At 45.6% G+C, this 22,355-nt stretch overlaps 1 protein-coding gene across 1 annotated transcript in view; it reads left to right on the top strand.

Moving 5' to 3' along the window:
- The window catches only part of SRPRA (SRP receptor subunit alpha), a 704,571-nt gene that overhangs the window by 22,510 nt on the left and 659,706 nt on the right, over positions 1–22,355 (top strand). The window lies entirely within an intron of this gene.

The raw sequence follows: 22,355 nt of genomic DNA, 5'->3' as shown, positions 1-22,355 counted from the left end.
CCCTCTCCATTTGGAAATAGGTGTGAAGGGCCTGGGAGGAGTGGCCTCTCCTGGCCTCTGGAAATGTTTGAAGGGCACAGATGGTGCCCTCCTTGCATAAGCCAGTCTACACCGGTTCAGGGATCCCCCAGCCCTGCTCTGGCGTGAAACTGGACAAAGGAAAAGGCAGGGACCGCTCCCCTGACCAGCACCTCAGGGGAGGTGCCCAGAGCTCCTCCAGTGTGTCCCAGACCTCTGCCATCTTGGATGCAGAGGTGTGAGGGCACAATGGACAGCTCTGAGTGGCCAGTGCTAGCAGGTGATGTCAGAGACCCCTCCTGATAGGTGCTTACCTTCCTCTGTAGCCAATCCTCCTCTGTGAGCTATTTAGGGTCTCTCCTGTGGGTATCTCACAAGATAACGAATGCAAGAGCTCACCAGAGTTCCTCTGAACTTACTCTTCGACTTCTGCCAAGGATCGACCGCTGACTGCTCCAGGACGCCTGCATAACCGCAACAAAGTAGCAAGAAGACTGCCAGCAATATTGTAGCGCCTCATCCTGCCGGCTTCCTCAACTGTTTCCTGGTGGTATATGCGCTGAGGGCTGTCTGCCTTCACCCTGCACTGGAAGCCAAGAAGAAATCTCCAGTGGGTCGATGGAATCTTCCCCCTGCTATCGCAGGCACCAAACTTCTGCATCACCAGTCCTCTGGGTCCCCTCTCATCCTGACGAGCGTGGTCCCTGGAACACAGGAGGTGGGTCCAAGTGTCTTTGACAGTCCAGTGGCCCTTCTGTCCAAATTTAGTGGAGGTAAGTCCTTGCCTCCCCACGCCCGACAGTAATCCTGTGTACTGTGTTAACTGCAGTTGCTCGGGTTTCTGTGCACTTTTGCAAGACTTCCTTTGTGCACAGCCTAGCCCAGATCACCAGCACTCCGTCCTGCATTGCCCAACTCGCTGAGTTGGACTCCGACATCGTTGGACCCTCTTTAGTTGTTCTGAGTCGACCGTCGTCCTCAGATCTTCTAAGTGCCTGTTCAGGTGCTTCTGCTGGTGCTGCCTGCTTCTGCGTGGGCTCTCTGTGTTGCTGAGCGCCCCCTCTGTCTCCTCTTCCAAGGGGTGACCTCCTGGTCCTTCCTGGGCCCTAGCACCACCCAAAATCCTCCACTGCGACTCTTGCAGCTAGCAAGGCTTGTTTGCGGTCTTTCTGCGTGGAAACAACTCTGCATCCTCCAGCACGCCGTGGGACATCTTCTGACCAAAGGAGAAGTGCGTGGCACCTTCCGTTGTTGAATAATCTTGGGTTTCTTCCACCCAGAGGCAGCCCTTTTGCACCTTCATCCGGGGTTTAGTGGGCTCCTGCCCCCCTGGACACTTGCATGACTCTTGGAGTTGGTCCCCTTCCTTTACAGGTCCTCGGCTCCAGGAACCTGTCTTCAGTGTTTTGCAGCCAGTTGTTGTCCTTGCAGAATCCCCTATCTCGACTTTACTGTCTTACTGGGGTAGTAGGGTAACTTTACTCCTACTTTTCAGGGTCTTGGGGTGGGGTATTTTGGACACCCTTAGTGTTTTCTTACACTCCCAGCGACCCTCTACACACTACACTAGGCCTGGGGTCCATTCGTGGTTCCCATTCCACTTTTGGAGTATATGGTTTGTGTTGCTCCTAGGCCTATTTCTCCCTATTGCATTCTATTGTGTTCTACAGTGTTTGCACTACTTTTCTAACTGTTTACTTATCTGATTTTGGTTTGGTGTGTATATTTTGTGTATAATACTTACCTCCTAAGGGAGTATGGGCCATATGTACTAACACATTTTCCCATAGACGCAGAATGGGTAAAACCCTTTGATACATCTGGCCCTTAATCCTCTGAGATACTTTTGGCATATTGTCACTAAAATAAAGTACCTTTATTTTTAGTAACTCTGAATATTGTGTTTTCTTATGGTATAGTGCTATATGACACCAGTGGTATAGTAGGAGCTTTGCATGTCTCCTAGTTCAGCCTAAGCTGCCCTGCTATAGCTACCTCTATCAGCCTAAGCTGCTAGAACACCTCTAATCTACTAATAAGGGATAACTGGACCTGGCACAAAGTGTAAGGTACCCACTATAAGCCAGTCCAGCCTCCTACATAAGGTGTCTAAGAATATGGAATTGTCCCCCTCCGTTCCAAATATGGTATTGGTGAGCCAATTCCATGCATCCTGGGGGCTCCACTTTGGACCCCCAGTACTGCCAAACCAGCTCTCTGAGGCTTGCATTCCAGCTACAGCTGCTATCAGCTCACTGACAGGGTTCTGCCCTCCTGGGATCTGAGCAGCTCAGTCCCAGGAAGGCAGAACAAAGCATTTCCTTTGGGAGCAGGGTGTTACACCCTCTCCCTTTGGAAATAGGTGTTACCGGCTGGGGAGGGGTAGCCTCCCCCAGCCTCTGGAAATGCTTTGAAGGGCACAGATGGTGCCCTTCTTGCATAAGCCAGTCTACCTTGGTTCAGGGACCCCTTGTCCCCTTCTCTGGCGCAAAACTGGACAAAGGAAAGGGGAGTGACTGCTCTCCTATCCATCACCACCCCAGGGCTGGTGCCCAGAGCTCCTCCAGTGTGTCCCAGACTTCAGCCATCTTGCTTTGCAAGGTGTGGGGGCACTCTGGAGGCCTCCGAGTGGCCAGTGCCAGCAGATGACGCCAGAGACCCCTCCTGATATGTCCATACCTGATAAGGTGGCCATTCCCCCTCTCAGGGCTATTTAGGGTCTCTCCTGTGGGTTCTCTTAAGATTCTGCTTGCAAGTTTCCAGCAGGAATCCTCTGCAACTACTACTTCATCCTCTGACCTCGGATCAACTGCAGCCTGCTCCAGGAACCTCTGTAACAGCATCAAAGTATCCACAAGGGATAATTTTCCTCTGCAACTTCAGCTCCAGCCAGCAACTAACAGTTTCCACAGTGTGTACGCTCTGGGGACTCCCTGTCTTCACCCTGCACCAGAAGGACTGAAGAAATCTCCTGTGGGGTGACTGAGCCCCTCCCCTGCTCATGCAGGCATCTTCTAACTCAACGACTGGTTCTCTTGGACTCCTCCTGGTGACGAGCATGCTCCTTGGAACACAAGAGGGTGGACCCCATCCACACAGACTGTCCTGAGGTCCTGCTGTTCCAATTTGGAGGAGGTAAGACCTTGCCTTTCCCCAGAACGACAGTGCTCCTGTGCACCGCGTCATCTTCACCTCCTGAGGCCCTTGAGCACTATTTGCAAAATTCCTTCGTGCGCAGCCTAGCCCAGGTTCCTAGCACTCTATTCTATGACACTCAACTGGCTCCGGCGGCGTGGGACCTTCCTTTGTAGTACTGCACCAAACTGCATTTTGCACCTCCTTTGTCCCAGTGTCCTGGGACTCCTGTGGGTACTATCTGGTGCTCTGAGGGCTCTCTGAAGTGCTGAGAGCCTCTTCTTCCTCCTCACGCAGAGTTGAGGCCACCAGGTCCCTCCTGGGTGTAGTTAGAGCCTACTTGACGCAAAATGCAAGTTTGCCGGAACCAAGGCTTGTTGGAGGAATCCAGCGCCAAAACTTGGGACATCCTTTGCATCACGCAGGAACCCGCTGGCATCTTCCTAGGGTGCATTTCTGCAGTCTTCGTCCAACTGGGGACTCTTCTTTTGCACCCTCTTCTGGGTTGGCAGGGGCTCCTGTCCTTCCTGGGACTTCTTTAGACTTCTGGACCTGGTCTCCTCCTTTTGCAGGCCTTCACGTCCAGGAATCCACTGTTTGTTTGCGGACTTGGTTGGTTCTTGCAATAATCCCAATCGTGAGGTGTAGTGTGTCCTAAGGAAACTTGCAGTACTTTACTCCTGCTTTTCTGGGCTCTGGGGTGGGGTAATTAATTTTACTTTGCTGTATTCTTACTCTCCCAGCAATTGTGCACACACTACGCTTGTCTGGGGGAATTTGTGATTCGCTTTTTATTTTCTTAGTATATGGTTTGTGTTGCCCCTAGACCTATTTTCTTCCATTGCATTTCCGATTTGCACTATCCTATATCTAATTACTTACCTTATTTTGGTGTCTAGTGTATATATTGTGTATAATACTTATCTCCAGAAGGAGTGTTGCCTCTAAGATATTTTTGGTATTGTCACCCAAATAAATACCCTTCTTTTTGGTAACACTGAGTATTGTCTTTACTTGTGTATAAGTACTGTGTAACTATAAGTGGTATTACATGAGCTTTGCATGTCTCCTAGTTCAGCCTAAGCTGCTTTGCTCTAGCTACCTCTATCAGCCTAAGCTGCTAGAACACTACTACATCTCACTAATAAGGGATAACTGGACCTGGTGTAAGTACCCAAGGTACCCACCACAAACCAGGCCAGCCTCCTACAAGTGGTAACTCACTAAAGGCAAGGAGTTATTGTAAGGAAATGCCTCCTTGGCATGGTTACCCCCTGACTTTTTGCCTTTGCTGATTGATGCTAAGTTATGACTTGAAAGTGTGCTGGGACCCTGCTAACCAGGCCCCAGCACCAGTGCTCTTTCCCTAAAACTGTACCTTTGTCTCCACAATTGGCACAACCCTGGCACCCAGGTAAGTCCCTTGTAACTGGTACCCCTGGTACCAAGGGCCGTGATGCCAGGGAAGGTCTATAAGGGCTGCAGCATGTCTTATGCCACCCTAGAGACCCCTCACTCCGCACATGCACACTGCTTCCCATCTTGTGTGTGCTGGTGGGGAGAAAATGACTAAGTCGACATGGCAGTCCCCTCAGAGTGCCATGCCAACCTCACACTGCCTGTGGCAGACGTAAGACACCCCTCTAGCAGGCCTTACAGCCCTAAGGCAGGGTGCACTATACCACAGGTGAGGGCATATGTGCATGAGCACTATGCCCCTACAGTGTCTAAGCAAAACCTTCGACGTTGTAAGTGCAGGGTAGCCATAAGAGTTTATGGTCTGGGAGTCTGTCACACACGTACTCCACAGCACCATACTGGCTACACTGAAAACTAGGAAGTTTGGTATCAAACTTCTCAGCACAATAAATGCACACTGATGCCAGTGTGCAGTTTATTGTAAAATACACGCAGAGTGCATCTTAGAGATGCCCCCGAAACCATACCCGACTTCCAGTGTGGGCTGACTAGTTTTTGCCAGCCTGCCACCCACCAGACATGTTGCTGGCCACATGGGGAGAGTGCCTTTGTCACTCTGTGGCCAGGAACCAAGCCTGTACTGGGTGGAGGTGCTTCTCACCTCCCCCTGCAGGGACTGTAACACCTGGCGGGGAGCCTCAAAGGCTCACCCCTTTTGTTACAGCGCCACATGGCATCCCAGCTATTGGAGATGCCCGCCCCTCCGGCCACTGCCCCCACTTTTGGCCGCAAGGCTGGAGGAGATAATTAGAAAAACAAGGAGGCGTCACCCACCAGTCAGGGCAGCCCCTAAGGTGTCCTGAGCTGATGTGACCCTCACTTTTAGAAATCCTCCATCTTGTAGAATGAGGATTTCCCCAATAGAATTGGGGATGTGCCCTGCTCCCCACAGGGAGGAGTCACAAAGAGGGTGTAGCCACCCTCAAGGACAATAGCCATTTGCTACTGCCCTCCCAGACCTAAACACACCCCTAAAGTCAGTATTTAGGGCCCCCCCCAGAACCTAGGAAACTAGATTCCTGCAACCTGAAGAAAGGACTGCTGACCTACAAGCCTGCAGAGAAGGAGGAAGACGACAACTGCTATGGCCCCAGCCCTACCGGCCTGTCTCCAACTTCGAAAACCTGCTCCAGTGACTCATCCGACAGGGACCAGTGACCTCTGAAGCCTCAGAGGACTCCCCTGGACTACAGGACCAAGAAACTCCAGAAGAACAGTGGCCCTGTTCACCAAACTGCAACTTTCTGCAACAAAGAAGCAAAGACTTCACGTTTCCCTCCGAAAGCGTGAGACTTTCCACTCTGCACCCGACGCCCCCGGCTCGACCTGTGGAAAACAAACACCTCAGGGAGGACTCCCTGGCGACTGCGAGCCCGTGAGTAACCAGAGATAACCCCCCATGAGCCCCCACATGGACGCCTGCAGAGGAAATCCAGAGGCTCCCCCTGACCTCAACTGCCTGTAACAAGGGACCCGACGCCTGGAACCAACACTGCACCTGCAGCCCACAGGACCTGAAGGAACCGAACTCCAGTGCAGGAGCGACCCCTAGGCGACCCTCTGCCTAGCCCAGGTGGTGGCTACCCCGAGGAGCCCCCGTGCCTGCCTGCATCTCTGAAGAGACCCCCGGGTCTCCCCATTGCTTTCAATACAAAACCAGACACCTGTTTGCACTCTGCACCCAGCCGCCCCTGTGCCACTGAGGGTGTACTTTCTGTGCCTGCTTGTGTCTGTCCCCCCGTGCCCTACAAAAAAACCCTGGTCTGCCCTCCGAGGACGTGGGTACTTACCTGCTGGCAGACTGGAACCAGTGCACCCCTGTTTCCATTGAAGCCTGTGTTTTGGGCACCTCTTTGACCTCTGCACCTGACCAGCCCTGAGCTGCTGGTGTGGTAACCTTGGGGGTTCAAGCCAACCCCAACGGTGGGCTACCTTGGACCGAACTTTAAACCCTGTAAGTGTTTTACTTACTTGTAAACTTAACATTTACTTACCTCCCCCAGGAACTGTTGATTTTTGCACTGTCCACTTTTAAAATAGCTTATTGCCATTTTTGTCAAAACTGTACATGCTATTGTGATTATTCCAAGTTCCTAGAATACTTGAGTGAAATACCTTTCAGTTGAAGTATTACTTGTAAATCTTGAACCTGTGGTTCTTAAAATAAACTAAGAAAATATATTTTTCAGTATAAAAACCTATTGGCCTGGAGTAAGTCTTTGAGTGTGTGTTCCTCATTTATTTCCTGTGTGTGTACAATAAATGCTTAACACTACCCTCTGATAAGCCTACTGCTCGACCACACTACCACAAAATAGAGCATTAGAATTATCTCTTTTTGCCACTATCTTACCTCTAAGGGGAACCCTTGGACTCTGTGCACACTATTTCTTACTGTGAAATCCTATATACTGAGCCAACTTCCTACAGTTATGACTTGGTATCACATTTTCCATCTCAAGGCATCCATACCCTGCCAATAAATCATATTATAACAGACCCGCCCCCACCACCACCACCACATGGTGCAGATATCCGGGTTGGCTCAAGGACTAAAAATGCTGCTGCTCTTTTATTGGAGCTAATTATTTGAACAAAAGAGGATAACAGTGGGACTACTGTCCTATGAAGGAGAATGGGGCAAACAAAAAAATGTGGCTCCAGACATACTAGAGATAAGAATTGACATAAGGGCAGTCCATATACTATATGGACAGCATTAATGACGAAGTTCTGGCACTGACAAAACTTATGTAATTTTGGGCCTTGGGCGGCATCCATGGGTTATGGGGACACTCATGATAAACTATGGTCCCTGAAAATAATTTTGACATATGAAGGCACATCCAGCACATTTTGAAAAATGTATAACTCTCTTAGAGAGTATCTGGTTTCGTTCGCTTGGTTCACAATGAAAGATCTGAATATTAAAGTGCACTTTCAGGGCCTATTTTATTTTATTTTTTTGTAAATTTTGTGAAAAACATGCTTTACAGTGTGCTATTTGGCTAATTTTTTCAAACATTTTTTAGGAGGAGAGAAGCCCCCTCACACACTTCCTGGAAGAAATTGGGCTCACTCGTATCACTCCCTACTCCTCAGGACAAGTGTCATCATGTTTAAGGTCATGAGGCATCATTTAGTGGGTCAAAGGTCATATGATAATGTCAATGCCTGTGATGTAATTAAGGCTAAAGTGTGTTTGATGTCACTTCCTCTATCTGGCATTCTGGTGAATTGACATCCATGGTTGGAATGCCTTTTTGAGTGCAGACCTACTAACTTGTATGTTTTAATGCTTTTAACAGGCTCTTCTGTAATCTTTTTCTATGCTGAGGAAAGCTTGAAGTTTAGTCCAGACAAGAGCAGAAGTAAAATTCATCAAGGGTTGGGGGAAAAGTGGTTGGAGGGAAAGTGAACTTGTAAACGCTGTACTGATTTTTGCATGAGCAAATCTACACATGTACATGTGCTCATGCTAAGAGACAGTTCACAAATATTTTCAAGAGTAAGATTTCCTGGTCTATCTCTGTAAATTGTCGTGAATTTATGAAATACAGAAATGGGCAGTAATGCAAAGACAGACTATGGGTGCACTCTTGTGAATTTCTTTAAGAATTGGGCCCCTCATTAGCTACGGTGTTAGCTCGCTCTCGCTGTTTTGTTCAATGCTAGGCACTACTGTTCCTATGTGTGCGTTTTTGAGACCCAAAAATATTTTTGCTTTTTCACAATATTTGTTACAATGGTGAGAGCCCGGCTTTTCCCACAACAACAAAGGTTTACAAAAGCCATGTCTAAGAGAGAATCGATCTGACAAAACGAAATGACTGACTCCAATGTCAGACTTATTGGCTTTGACAATGCTTGTTTTGATTTCATTTTTCTGATAATCTTGGTGAAAGTGGTTACACTGCTTTTCCATTATGAATATTTTTTGGCAGTACTAGCATGCATCAACACATTTACTAAATGATGCCTTAAAGAAATTGTAACTACAATTTCAAATTAGTTTTACAAAATATTTTTTCCTAGTTGCATTATTTTGTGAACATTTTGTTTTGAAAGGAAAGAATCATCAGTTGTGCTCTCCATTGTTTGCAAATTTGCATCTAATTAGAGAGCATTTTGGGACCATTATACATAGGCTCACATTGTTAAACTTTGCAAATGTGCCTACACTTTTTTTTTTTTTTTTTTTTTACTGGAACCACTGTCAGTAGTACAGTCCAAGCATAAGGCTTTGCATTAATGAAGCAAAATACAAGTTCGAACAGCATTAACACATGAGCCCAAACATTACCTCAACTGCAGACAATATTCCCTTCCCTGCTTCATAATGTGTTAGGGTAAACTTTCAGCCAAAGGGTGAGGCCTACTTGTCCCAATGGAAAATTAAACATGAAAACTTGTACCTTCTTATCGTTGGACAGCGGGTGCAGTTTCACTTTCTCCTTCTTGTGGTTATCCCTTTAACAAAGGCATCACTTTGTATTTAGTATATGCTCAATCAGTGTAATTCCACTTCTCAGATTCAGAAAGGTTTTTTTTGTTTTTTTTTAATTACGTCGTCATACAAGCGGTGTCCTGTGAACAGGTATCATTAACAGAGGTGGTTGGGGCTCTGTAAGAGTACGTGTGTTTGCAGAATGTCTCTCCACCCTCTCCTGCATTCTGTTGTTGCTTATCTTATTTTTTTCTGCAGCACTGCCTCATGTGCTTCCCCCCCACATGCCTGTTGCTCTCCCTTTTTGTGTTTTCACCACATTGTGCAGCTCTCTCACTTTTTTGCTTTCCCACTTAACTGCCCTCTTGTGCTTCCATTTGTTCTATTGGCTCGAGTTTGTGCTATATAACGAAAATACTTGAATTTAAGTGTTTTTGTGGAGTATGTGCAATTGTCTTAATAAGAATAGAGGATGTTTGGACGAGTGTGGTCTCGTTAAACCTGTTACGCACCCATGGTACCTCTTCCTCCATTTCATTATTGTAGAGGGATCTTCTGCTTAGGCAAGAGACATTATACTTGTGAGCTTATTATTTTAAAAAATAACATGTTTATCTGGCCCTCAAATATTTAGCAATACTTACAGTCGCATTTCACACTAAGGTATTGAATCCTAGGTATATTTCTGATTTGTATTTATAGTAAACACTTCAGTCTGCCTTTTCAAAAAGCTTTTGGGGAGATGGAACTCCCTCATGCACTGTTGTTATTGCCACTGCCCCCTCTGAATATGTAAGGAATGGAGGAGTGAAGGGTCCAGATTAATGACTTGGGCAGAAAAGAATCAGAATGCAAGTGTTCAGATATTTCGTTCTTTGGGTGTGGAGGTGATCATTGTGACTAACATTTTTTTTAGGTCCAAGCCTACCAGACAGTTTAGCTGTTTGATTGCTGAAGACCTCTTGGGATTATTCTGAAATGTGACCAAGGAATGTATTCCTCCCACTGCGTACCGTGGGCTTTGTGTTTTTTAGCTCATTGTTTTCTGTTTGCTAGCTTAATTTGTTTTAGGCTGTCCAGCATGTCTTTGTCTATTCGTGTGCAGCATAGCCTGCTTTTCTGTATTCCACCATAAGGGCTCACTTTCTGTAACCAGGCCTTTAAATTTTGTTTTTGGCACATTTGCTCTGCGTCCAAAGCAAAGTTCAAATGTCAGGGTCTGTCTTCCAAGGAAGCTTGATTGTTACTTTTTTCCTTTTTTGACTTAAGTGGGTGGATTTATCTAACAATCTGGGGATGTGAAAGGAAAGGCTTTTTTCTATCACACAACAAAATTTTAATGTCTATAAATTAACAGTGCAAATATTTCAGAATATATCAAAATTAGGAAAGCACAAATGATGCACTTTTTTTTTTTTGTAATTCTGAAGTGTGGTGGAAATAAAAAATCAGCGTTGCAACCACCCATCAATATATCTGGAGTATCTTGTTTTGTACATTTATGCTAATTGTGTTAAATAAAGGGATGAAAGACAGCGGATGCCATTTAATTTTGTGTTTGATATATGTAACTCGTATAGCATATTCCACAACTTACATGTTCTCCTGTCGTTTATCAATTGTTTGCAATGTCAATCAATCCAAACACAATCCATCCAAACAGTATACAAGGAGATTAAGCAATAAAATAATTATTCTCCTTTTTTTTTTTTTTTCTTCTTTTTTTTTTAGGAAACAAAATGCCCAGACTGTTTCACAATGCGTACATGACTTCATCCTGGCCACATCATATATAATTTTCCAAACATATTACTAGGAAACAAAAACATAATTTGAGGGATTTCTACTTTTTCTGTTGGTCTCTCATATACTGTAGTTCTTTTCTGGTTCACTCTCGTTTAAACATACATCTTCCATTTCTAGTCAGTATACTGGTTTATACTTGGAGTCTTTTTTTCCTTTTTTACTTGCACTAAAATAAGAGTAATTTGTTCTGCATTGAAGCTTCTCTCTTTAAATATGAAAATATTATTTGAGGTTTAAACTTGTTAACTCATTCTATCTCATGAGATTTTCGATATTTGGAGGCAACTTGACCTCTTGCACTGTATGGAATTACGATGAAATATTGTATGCCCTACCCACACTCTGCACTTGATTGCATCATTTTGTTTCCTTCCGTAACATATCACCATTCCAAGCTCATAAGCCTTCACCTTCTTTATTTATTTATTTATTTATTACATTTTCAGTCTCTTGAGTAGTATGTGACAAATGTATTTCAAAGTCTACGCAACACTTCACATCGAGAAGTAGCTTAATTTAACTAGGTAGCATGCCATGCCGAGTGGTGACATATTTTTTTATGTCTAAATATCCACTCTTTTGCACATCCTTTGTTTCACAGAGTTAAGTTCAATTCATCCTTGTGGCCATAAAATGTCTAATGGTGAAAATATCTGGTTTAAAGGAATGTTACTGTTGGGTGCTTTATTCAGTAAGAAGACTGAGTATTATTTAATTTATTCTCTGCTTTCCAGTAGACCCCTATAGAGTATGCTAATGTTTAAGATGAAAGTTGGACCCAAGCTGATCTTGTGCAGAAGGTGAAACATGTAATTCTGATCAATTTTGTTTAGCGCTTCACCAAAGTCTATTTGGAAGTCTAGCTTTGGTGTTCAAAATGTACTTTTTTTTTTTTTTTTTTTTTTTTTTTTATAAATGTCCGAGCATTACACCTGCTTCTGATCTTGTGACTTTGCCTCAAGAAGCCTCTCTGATCCTGGGTGTGAGGTTTTGAATTCTAGTCAGTAGCCTGTTTGCTAGGACCTTTGCCAGAACTTTGTAATTTGCACTGGAGGCTGTGGCGCCAGATTTGGCTGCAAAGCAGAGCAAGGACATCAATAAGGGCCTCCCTCGGGCCAGCCAGCATATAAGAGTTTCAGTGGAGAAGAAGCAATGATGGGTTCATTGAATCATTGAAATGTGGCACGTTGCTGTGCCCTATTGACTGATTTGCCTACTTTACTATTCCCCCTGCTCACTGTAAGGACCGCAAGGCGAAAGAGCCAGATCAAGTAGGCCACTACCTGTTTGAAATCTTTAATGGCAAGGAACATTTTTCTTCAGTGATGGGATCCTCAAGGTCATCAGTGGTAGTATCTTTGAGGTTTTTTTGGAAGCTTCACTGAATCCAATTAAGCATTTCCAACACTAGAGTCGAAGAGACTTCCCAAATCTCTGATTTCTGACACCAAACTTCTAGTTAGTTTGACTACGAATTTAACAAATACCTTTCCCACCTTATAATCTCCCTCCTAATAAACAACCTCACTGGGACTTCAGGGTGTCCCTTACTGTTTTTCCTTGCTCCCTTTTGTCTTTGATCTGTAGATGCTCCTTGATGTTCTTGATATTTTCAAGGACTAGGGGTCTTTAGGGAGGGTGCCATTGAGCTACTATAACCCCCCACTTCTCTGATCACTGTCCCTCTCTGTCAATGAGCATGTAACTGGGTCTAAGTCTGATAGTGTCATAAGGGCCTGAGAGGATGTTTCTATCTAGACCCAAATTCATTTTTCCATAGTTTGGTTTATGCGAACCTAGCACTTGTATGCTGCAGAAATGTATTGTCACACATCAACTAGTACCATGTTGTGCAGATGTTCCTCACTCCCCTTCAATATGGTCACTTTCACCTAATATCTATTTAATTTCTTGTTCTTCACTTTAAAAAAAAAAAAAAAAAAAGTTATTCCAATTTTTCTACACTGAGGCGGCATACAGAAAACCAAAACCAACGCAGTACTCTGGAATTTCTGGAGCTTCTTGCAAACTAGCTCCTGCTGGGATTCTTTGTGGTTACAACGAACTGTACCGCAGGCCAAAGGACCAGCTTTGTAGAGCTCACTGAACAGATCTACTCCTGTAAAGAAAGTGTCCACATAAAGTTTAGAACGTTTGTGAATGAGTGGCTGGACAAGTTCCCATACAATCCTACATGTGACCCCTAACACGGGAAGACAAACCTACAGGGTTTAGGGTGGAGTCCTTCCCTGTATACACTCTTAAGCTGTACATATAGCCAGAAGAGCTCTCGCACAGCATTTACAGCTTGGTGCCAAAGCAAGCTCTTTTGCTCTCAATGTACTGTTAGAACAGCAGCCACCCTTTGTTCAGAATAAAGTACTAATCGATTGCTATATTCTTTCTAAGAGTATAGATCTCTGGAAACCTGGCAAACAAATGCTCCACGACAGGCCAAATTTTGAACAACCTGTCATAGTCTGGATGGTCCTGTGGCAATGCAGCAGAATTGTCACTGAAATGCAGCATGTGCTGCAGTAGCAAAAAACGATCTCTGCTCATGTATGGTGTGAAGATGGGGGTTACCCAAACCGTGTGAGTCATCCAGTAGGACTGCAAGGTGGGTTTCTGCACTAGCCCCATTTTGAGCATAAGACCCAAAGGTATCGTCAACTCCTCCAGCGAAGTGGGAGTCCACTGGCGTACCCTATGACGGGGCCCTAGAGTGCCACCATGCTCCCTCAGAAATTGTTCTTCATGCAAATTTGTTTGATGCACAATTAGCTGAAAGAAGTCAACATCCAAAAAGAGATGAATGTAGTCGACTGGCAAAAGGTTGGCCGTATTAACTTGGGGCTGATCTAAATCGGCAGCTGTTAAGAGAGCACTCTCTCTCTGTGCTTGCTGCTGCACGCACGTGCTCTCGGAGTTGGGCTAACCTGCTGATGTCCAGCTGCACAGACTGCTTATGAAGGGACAGCACAACTGTCCTCTTCGTCTACCTCAGAATCACTGAAAGAGGTGTCGTCCGATGGGAATCCACTGACTGAAAAATCACTCCCGGATTCTGCCCCATTGTCCCCTCCCTCAGATGCTGTCTCCCTATCTTCTGTCTCGGGCTCTGTTCCTGCCTCCCTCTAAAGCACTAGCCTACGTAGAAGGCAGATGTGGGTCACAACATTTTGTGTGTGTGTGTGATGTGTGCAACAGTAAATTTCGAATAGCCTTACTTTAGCTTCTTCTCTGAATCAGCAGATTCTTGGAAGACACTGAAAAAAAAAAAAACACCCTATTACTTCAGCTTACCACATACCCATCATCACAGCCTTTAGTGCTGTTAGCATCCAGTACGGAAACAATTTTTGGTGCTCCCCCTCCCGTGACCTCCTCCTTCGTGAATGCCCTCACTACCACCCAGGAAAAGTGCCCCTCATCTCTCCGTAGCTCCCCTCGCACATACCTTTCATAGGTTTTAGAACAAAGAATATATATATAATTTCACTTTTAAATAGGTGTGGTTTCCCGGGGTGATCGCGACCCCAAGGTAAATCACATATATTAAAAGAATATATATATAGATCACAGCTGCGATCCATGGCCAGGAAATGGTGCCAGAAAGGCATCAATGGAAAGGGGAAACTCTGCCCTTTCCATTGATGCCTCCTTGGCATCTGGGGAGGCAGTTTTGGCCTTTTTTCCCACCGGAGAAGGTAGAGGACACTTACCTCGTCCGCTCCGGCATGCCAGTGTCACAGATCAGCAGGAGGGGGGGGTTAGGGGGTAGACGCAGAAGTTCTTCTGCGTTTCTTTGTGGTGGGGAAACAAATCCTCCGGTGAAATACACCAGAGAATTTTTAAAACCCCTCCCTGGCGTTGGTCAGTGATCGTGGGCCGCACCAGGAAGGGTGTACGTTTATCAGCCATTTGCCGATACATGCACCTATGGGGTTAAGGGAGCCTGTGTTTATTTTACATCATTATCATCAGGCTGCCAATAGCAGGGCCTGATAACAAGCAGAGCTGGAGTCAGATTTATGACCCATTGTGAGGCACAAAGTAAAAAAATTTAAGCACTATGGTATTTAACTCTTGAATAAAAATCCTTGTCATCTCAATATTGGAGATGAGAACAAAATGGTGATTTGTAATGCTTTTAAATCTGAGAAAATTAAAATGAAAAGTTACCTTAAAGATTAAGTTAACTTATCAATTTAATGTTCTTATTTTTTTTTTTCGAGTGTGTTGAATTTACAAGCAGCAGGCCCATTGCTCCCAGTGGCCAGCAGAACACTGCCATAGTTCTAACTGATTAGGTCGAGCGTATGCATTTAAACCCACAGTATAAGTATACAAGAGGTCAAAGCGGTTTCATTTGTTGGTTGCAGTGACCTTTAAAAATACTTGCTTGCTAGTGGTCAGTTCTGCCATTTTTTCTCTTTGGGAGCAGAGACCAAGTACTATATAGTTACGCTTTGGTTCTTTATCTCTTGGTTTCAGGAACTACTTTATCATTTCTTTCTGATTGTGCTTGCCTGCAGCTTTGGTTAATGAGACTCTGAGGCAGGAATCTTCAATAGGTTATGCAAAGGTGACTCACATGAGCTATGAATCATTATCATGGGGTAATTGCAGGCAGCCTGCAAATGTTTACTTTAATTTTCTCTACACGCTGCTGGACATTTGTCTCTGTAAGCACCATCTCCTCGCAGCATTTCAGGTTGGAGGCTAAATCCTGGCAGCAGTGCCTCCCCACCTGTGACTTTTTGCATCCCTCCCAGCTCCTGTCCTCCCCAAAGAGGCTCTGCCTGTCTCAGGGCTGAGCTCCCACTCAAGATGCCGCCGTCACTTTAATTGGCTGTCATTTGATTCTCGACGCCCGGTCTTGTTAAGCCCATTTTGTGCATGCGTTCATCCCGTCTCTGCACTTCAATTTTTATTGTGCAGACGAACAGCAGCCCTCGGGGAGCTGATTTAGGGTTGGAGGATGGGGGCGGAGACAGCGTTTTGACGCAATCACCCCCCCTGGCTGGCCATCTTCTAATCGCCAAGGACTACTGGACATTTTCATTCTTCCGTAAGCACCATCTCCTACAGGCATTTCCTCCTCTGCATAGACGCTCTGCCAAATCAGTGGCTGAGACTCCGGTGTCTTGGTTTTCGGGAGGGAGGTTAGCGTGGCCATGCCGTTGTCAGTGTGTGCAAGTATAGGTTTAATAATTTGTCCCATGCACTGGTAATCTTGATCTTTCCATCAGTCAACTTTTTGGCAAAGAACCCTCGAACCCTACTCCTGTGGGCTTTGTTACGTTGTTATTATTTTCTTGCACAGGAGATTTGCCAGAGTGTATGATATCCACAGAGCTGAGCGCTGCACCTTTACATTTTCTCCCAGGCCCAGTTGGTATCACATGACTGCACTGCGCCCTCAGAGGCCTAAGGGTTCGATTCTGTAAAGATGCCTAACTGCAGACCTGGTCTTGGAAAAGCCACGGTTACAGTCTCAAAGCTCCCAGGTAAAACAGACTCCAGCCTGACTCAGTGGCCTTTTAGCTATTATGTGGTCCTTGCTTTTTGGTCCAAGGATGGGCGTTCTTAGTGGCCAGCTGCTAGCCCAGTCCAGAGGGGCTGAGAAAGCAGGTTCGGGCATGGAGGGTGGAGGGGTCATTCATATTTCCGTTGCACACTTGGATGACGTTTTATTCAGTGTATTCGGTTAAGCAGTTTATTGCTAAAACTCCTAACAGTAGATGTGTTTGTAGCCCGCCCCATTACTTCCTGTTCTTGATGGTTTTGTTTGTTCACTCCACTGTTGTGCTCCCACCCCTCCCTCATGTTGCTTGCCTATCTCGCCCTCTTTCCGCTGTACATTGTTTTTTGCCCCCACTGATCTGATCTGTCCCTGTCCCTCCCTCCCTGTCCTGCCATGTTAAAAATAAAATTAAAATTAAATAAAAAAATAAATACGCTAACAGAGTGAAATAGCTATTGCATGCTCGAGAACTGTTTGGCTCTTCCAGTGATTTTTTTCCCCCCCTTTCCTTTTTTGAAGTATACACCCGTAGTGTGGTTCTGTTGGCTCCCTCCCGCTGCTGTGGTTTTCCAAGACCCCTCCCTTGTGCTGTCCAAGAACATGAACAGTGGCTGTGTATACGTGGAGCGCACTTCCAAAGTGTACGTTAAATATTTTACACAGGAACAATATAAAAGTGTTCTAAATGTTGGTCCGAGGAGTGCCAATGTGGTTAGACACCCAACCAAAGTGGTTAACAGTTGTTTAGACGACAAAGGAAAAACCACGGTACATCACATCTTCCATATTTCTTGTCTTCTGTGGATGATTTGTAATTGCCACAATTGTTTCGGCTGATTGACGTTTTGGTCATCAACAAACTTTCTGAATTCCATTTGTTCAGATATCTATTAACTTATCACAGAAAAATAAAAGACAAGAAATATGGAAGATGTGATGTGATTTGGTTTTCCCTTTGCCCTCCCTTGTGCTGCTTGCCCTTCCCACCTTCCTCCTGCTGGCCATTTTGTGCCCCCGTCTGATTGGGCCTCTTTCCTCCCTTTTACCGCCATGCCGCAAAAATAAAAGACCTAGCAAATTCTGTTTGGCTTTACCAATGCTTTTTCACCCTTAAGTGTGCGCACATTGTTATAAGCAGCTCAGTTCTGTTTGGGACCCATCTTTCATATGGCATGTACTTTTTCACTTTTCCACTCTTCCCTGAGATTTTATATTTTGGTTATGGGGATTGATAGACTTGGTGGCTTTTTATGCTTTTGGGACTTGGTGGCTTTTTATGCTTTGGGACTGGTTTGTGTTGTTTTTACACATCACTATATAAATGTTTGTTTATTCTTCTGGTTTTGTCCGCTGCTGGCCTGCTAGAGAAGGTCTTGCTTTGTATCCGGTGCCTGTCCAGCGTATGAAACACGAGCAGATCTACTTCATAACACTGGAATGGACTTCCACCAAGACATCTGTTTTTTGTCGGGTGTGCTTGTTGTACAGACTGACGTGAGACATCCCAGCTCTCATTTGTGCCTCTGCGTGCCCCCTCCCCCCCCCCCCCCTTCCCCAACACCCCTCAAATGAAAAGCCACCAAGCAAGTTGCTCCTTAGGGAAACAAAAAAAAAAGGATTATAAATCTTGTCCCCGCAGCAGATATGTAAATAGTTTCATCCCTGGCGGAGTCATCTGGTGTCATTTTCCAATTAAAATGAAAAAGTGATTACAGGTGACAGTAAGTGACAGGCTGGTATTTGCTGCTTTGTGATTAAATGACCCTCTGCCGTGGGCCCCTGCAGTGTGCATCGGTGCCACCGGCCTTTATTTCTTCTTCTATAGTGCTTCGAGCCCTGGAGTATACTAGCGCTTTAGTAAATAATGTTACTAGCCTCACGCTGCTTTGTGCTCAGTTTAGCCTGGAGACTGCTCTACAGCACGGGTGACTGATAAAAACGCCAATCCACGCCTGCTGCTTGTAGGAGGCTGGCCTGGCTTATAGTGGGTACCTTGTGGTACTTACACCCTGTGCCAGGTCCAGTTATCCCTTATTAGTAGAATAGAGGTGTTTCTAGCAGATTAGGCTGATAGAAGGTAGCTATGGCAAAGCAGTTTAGGCTGAACTAGAAGACATGCAAAGCTCCTACTATACCACTGGTGTCATATGCACAATATCATAAGAAAACACAATACTCAGAGTTACTAAAAATAAAGGTACTTTATTTTAGTGACAATATGCCAAAAGTATCTCAGAGAATACCCTCACTTAGGAGGTAAGTAATATACACAAGTTATATGTACACAAACCCAAAACAGATAAGTAACAGTAAGAAAAGTAGTGCAAACAATGTAGAATCACAATAGGATGCAATAGGTAGACATAGGTCTAGGGGACAACACAAACCATATACTCCAAAAGTGGAATGCGAACCACGAATGGACCCCAGACCTATGGGAGGTTGTAGAGGGTCGCTGGGACTGTGAGAAAACAGTAAGGGTGTCCAAAATACCCCACGCCAAGACCCTGAAATGTAGGAGTAAAGTTACCCTACTACCCCAGAAAAACAGAATAGTTGTGATAGGGAATTCTGCAAGAACCAAAAGCACCAGCAAAACACTGAAGAAGGATTCCTGGACCTGAGGACCTGAGGACCTGTGAAGGAAGGGGACTGAGTCCCGAAAGTGTCGGGGGGGGGGGGCAGGAGCCCACTAAACCCCGGATGAAGGTGCAAGAGGGCTGCCTCCGGGTGGAAGAAGCCAAAGATTCTGCAACAACAAAAAGGGCTAGGAACTTCTCCTTTAGATGGAAGATGTCCCACGGCGTGCTGGAGGTTGCAGAAGTGTTTCCAGGCAGAAATACCGCAAACAAGCCTTGCTAGCTGCAAGAGTCGCGGTTGAGGATTTTGGGTGCTGCTGGGGACCAGGAAGGACCAGGATGTCCACCCTTGGAGGTGGAGACAGAGGGGGGGCGCTCAGCAACTCCGAGAGCCCCCACAGAAGCAGGCAGCACCCGCAGAAGTACCAGAGCAGGCACTTAGAAGATCTGAGGACAGCGGTCGATTCAAAACCACAAAGGAGGGTCCCACGACGTTGGATTTCAACTCAGCGAGTTGGGCAATGCAGGACGGAGTGCTGGGGACCCAGGCTAGGCTGTGCACAAAAGAATCCTTGGAAAAGTGCACAGAAGCCGGAGCAGCTGCAGATCATGCAGTACACAGGATTACTGTCTGGCGTGGGGAGGCAAGGACTTAACTCCACCAAATTTGGACAGAAGGGCCACTGGACTGTGGGAGACACTTGGACCCAGCTCCTGTTTTCCAGGGACCATGCACGTCCGGATGAGAGGGGACCCAGAAGACCGGTGATGCAGAAGTTTGGTGCCTGCGTTAGCAGGGGGAAGATTCCGTCGACCCACTGGAGATTTCTTCTTGGCTTCCAGTGCAGGGTGAAGGCAGACAGTGAAGGCAGACAGCCCTCAGAGCATGCACCACCAGGAAACAGTTGAGACAGGATGAGGTGCTACAATGTTGCTGGTAGTCTTCTTGCTACTTTGTTGCAGTTTTGCTTTGGAGCAGTCAGCGGTCGATCCTTGGTAGAAGATGAAGAGGGAAGTGCAGAGGAACTCTGATCTCTTGCATTCATTATCTGAGGAATAGCCCAGAGGAGAGACCCTAAATAGCCAGAAAAGGAGGCTTGGCTACTGAAAGAGGTAAGCACCTATCAGGAGGGGTCACTGACGTCTGCCCAGACCCCAGGGGGGGCAGAAACCTGTCTGAGGGGTTGGCAGCAGCTGCAGTGGAAACCCCGGAAAGGCAGTTTGGCAGTACCCCAGTTCTGTGCTAGAGACCCGGGGGATAATGGAATTGTCCCCCAATATGATGACAATTCCCTGATCCTAGACATGTTATATGGCCATGTTTGGAGTTGTGACGCTACATATAGGTATTGACCTATATGTAGTGCATGCGTGTAATGGTATCCCCACACTCACAAAGTCCGGGGAATTTGCCCTGAACAATGTGGGGGTACCTTGGCTTGTGCCAGGGTGCCCACACACTAAGTAACTTTGCACCTAACCTTTACCAAGTGAGGGTTAGACATATAGGTGACTTATAAGTTACTTATGTGCAGTGAAAAATGGCTGTGAAATAACGTGGATGTTATCTCACTCAGGCTGCAGGGGCAGTCCTGTGTAAGAATTGTCTGAGCTCCCTATGGGTGGCAAAAGAAATGCTGCAGCCCATAGGGATCTCCTGGAACCCCAATACCCTGGGTACCTAGGTACCATATACAAGGGAATTTATATGGGTGTACCAGTGTGCCAATGAGAATTGGTAAAATTAGCCACTAGCCTGCAGTGACAATTGTGAAAAGCAGAGAGAGCATAAACACTGAGGTTCTGGTTAGCAGAGCCTCAGTGATACAGTTAGGCACCACACAGGCAACACATACAGGGCATACATTATGAGCACTGGGGTCCTGCCTAGCAGGATCCCAGTGACACATGGGCAAAAACAAACATGCATTTAGTGAAAATGGGGGTAACATGCCAGGCAAGATGGTACTTTCCTACACTGCTCTTTCCACGCATCTGTGCATAAGTGCCATGTTTTACCAAAAGAGTTTCTGTTTCAAATATGTCAATAACAGATCGTGAACACTTTTGCGGGATGGCAGAGTTTATTTGCATTTCTTTTAGCTTTACTAAACTAAATTTATTTCCGTACCGAGCACTGCTGCTCTTTTTGACCTCGTGTGGGTGTACATCATGCTACAAATGTTTTTTTTTTTTTCTTTTTTTTCCTACATCCCTTGTTGACGGTTTATGGTGCCTTAGGGGGGCAGTTTACATCTGTTGTCTAGTGCAGTGATTTGTCTTTACAGAGTGCTGTAAATATGACATTTCTTTTGACCTTTCCAAGTACTGTGTCGGGTGTGGTACACCGCTTTTTGTAGTCGTGTCTTTTCCCAGCACACTCGCAGGGTCTCCCCACCCACTGACCCCTGAAAATCTACAAAAACAAACAAGTACGTTCACCTTTTGCCCTATTTAGAAATGTGGTATATTTTTCAAACTGAGACGTGGCAGCATTCGGCTGGCCACAAATGGACAGCAGAACTAGCTCTGCCAAAGCACCTCAGGTTTGATTTGCAGTGCCCCAGCTCTGGCAGTGTATATGCCGTTCGCGTAACGGGAACCATTCCAAACCAGAACCCATAGATGAAACATGGTCATTTACAATGCCAATAGCTCTAACTCTCACAAATGTATTACTACTTCTATGTGAGGGAAGCTTGCTTTTAACCTTCTGTGTGATGGAAACCTGCATTGTATCTTGTCCGTGAGGGAAGCTTCCATTGTACCTTCTGTATGAGGGAAGTTTCCACCAGTTACTGAACAAGCTACCTATCCCTCTCGATCTTCCTTTCAGTCTAATCTATGCTGCTCTCACATATATTCACCATGCCACATAATCCCACTACACAAATGCACTCCGTACCACACAATTCCACACTGCACAGTTCCACAAGTAGCAATTAAAATACAAACCACAAATTTCTACTCCACACCACATACGTCCTCTATATTCCAACAAACCGAAACACATAAATAGGACATTGTCATTTACAACGGCAATAGCTCTAACTCTCACGAATGTTATGAACTTTTTTGTACTTTAAATTTCTCCCATTTAAACAATAGTTGTATGTTTGTGTTATAGATTGTAACTGTGCCATATATAGTGAAAGGTATGTCCCGTGCCACAATTACACACATCTCCGGCTTTGTCACCCATACACCACTACACATATATCCCATTTTTATGCACACATTCATACATCCTCGAAGACCACGCACACCGACACACATGGCAGCCCTCTTTCAACATGCCCCTGGTCAAAGTATTTTGTTCCAGCCGTAGTATGTGGCTCAGTGGACATTAGACTTAGTCAAT

The sequence above is a fragment of the Pleurodeles waltl genome, chromosome 3_1, assembly GCF_031143425.1.
Source record: "Pleurodeles waltl isolate 20211129_DDA chromosome 3_1, aPleWal1.hap1.20221129, whole genome shotgun sequence".
Lineage (NCBI taxonomy): Eukaryota > Metazoa > Chordata > Amphibia > Caudata > Salamandridae > Pleurodeles > Pleurodeles waltl.
Note: the sequence above shows the minus strand (reverse complement) of the source record. Positions and strands in the feature narration are given on the sequence as shown.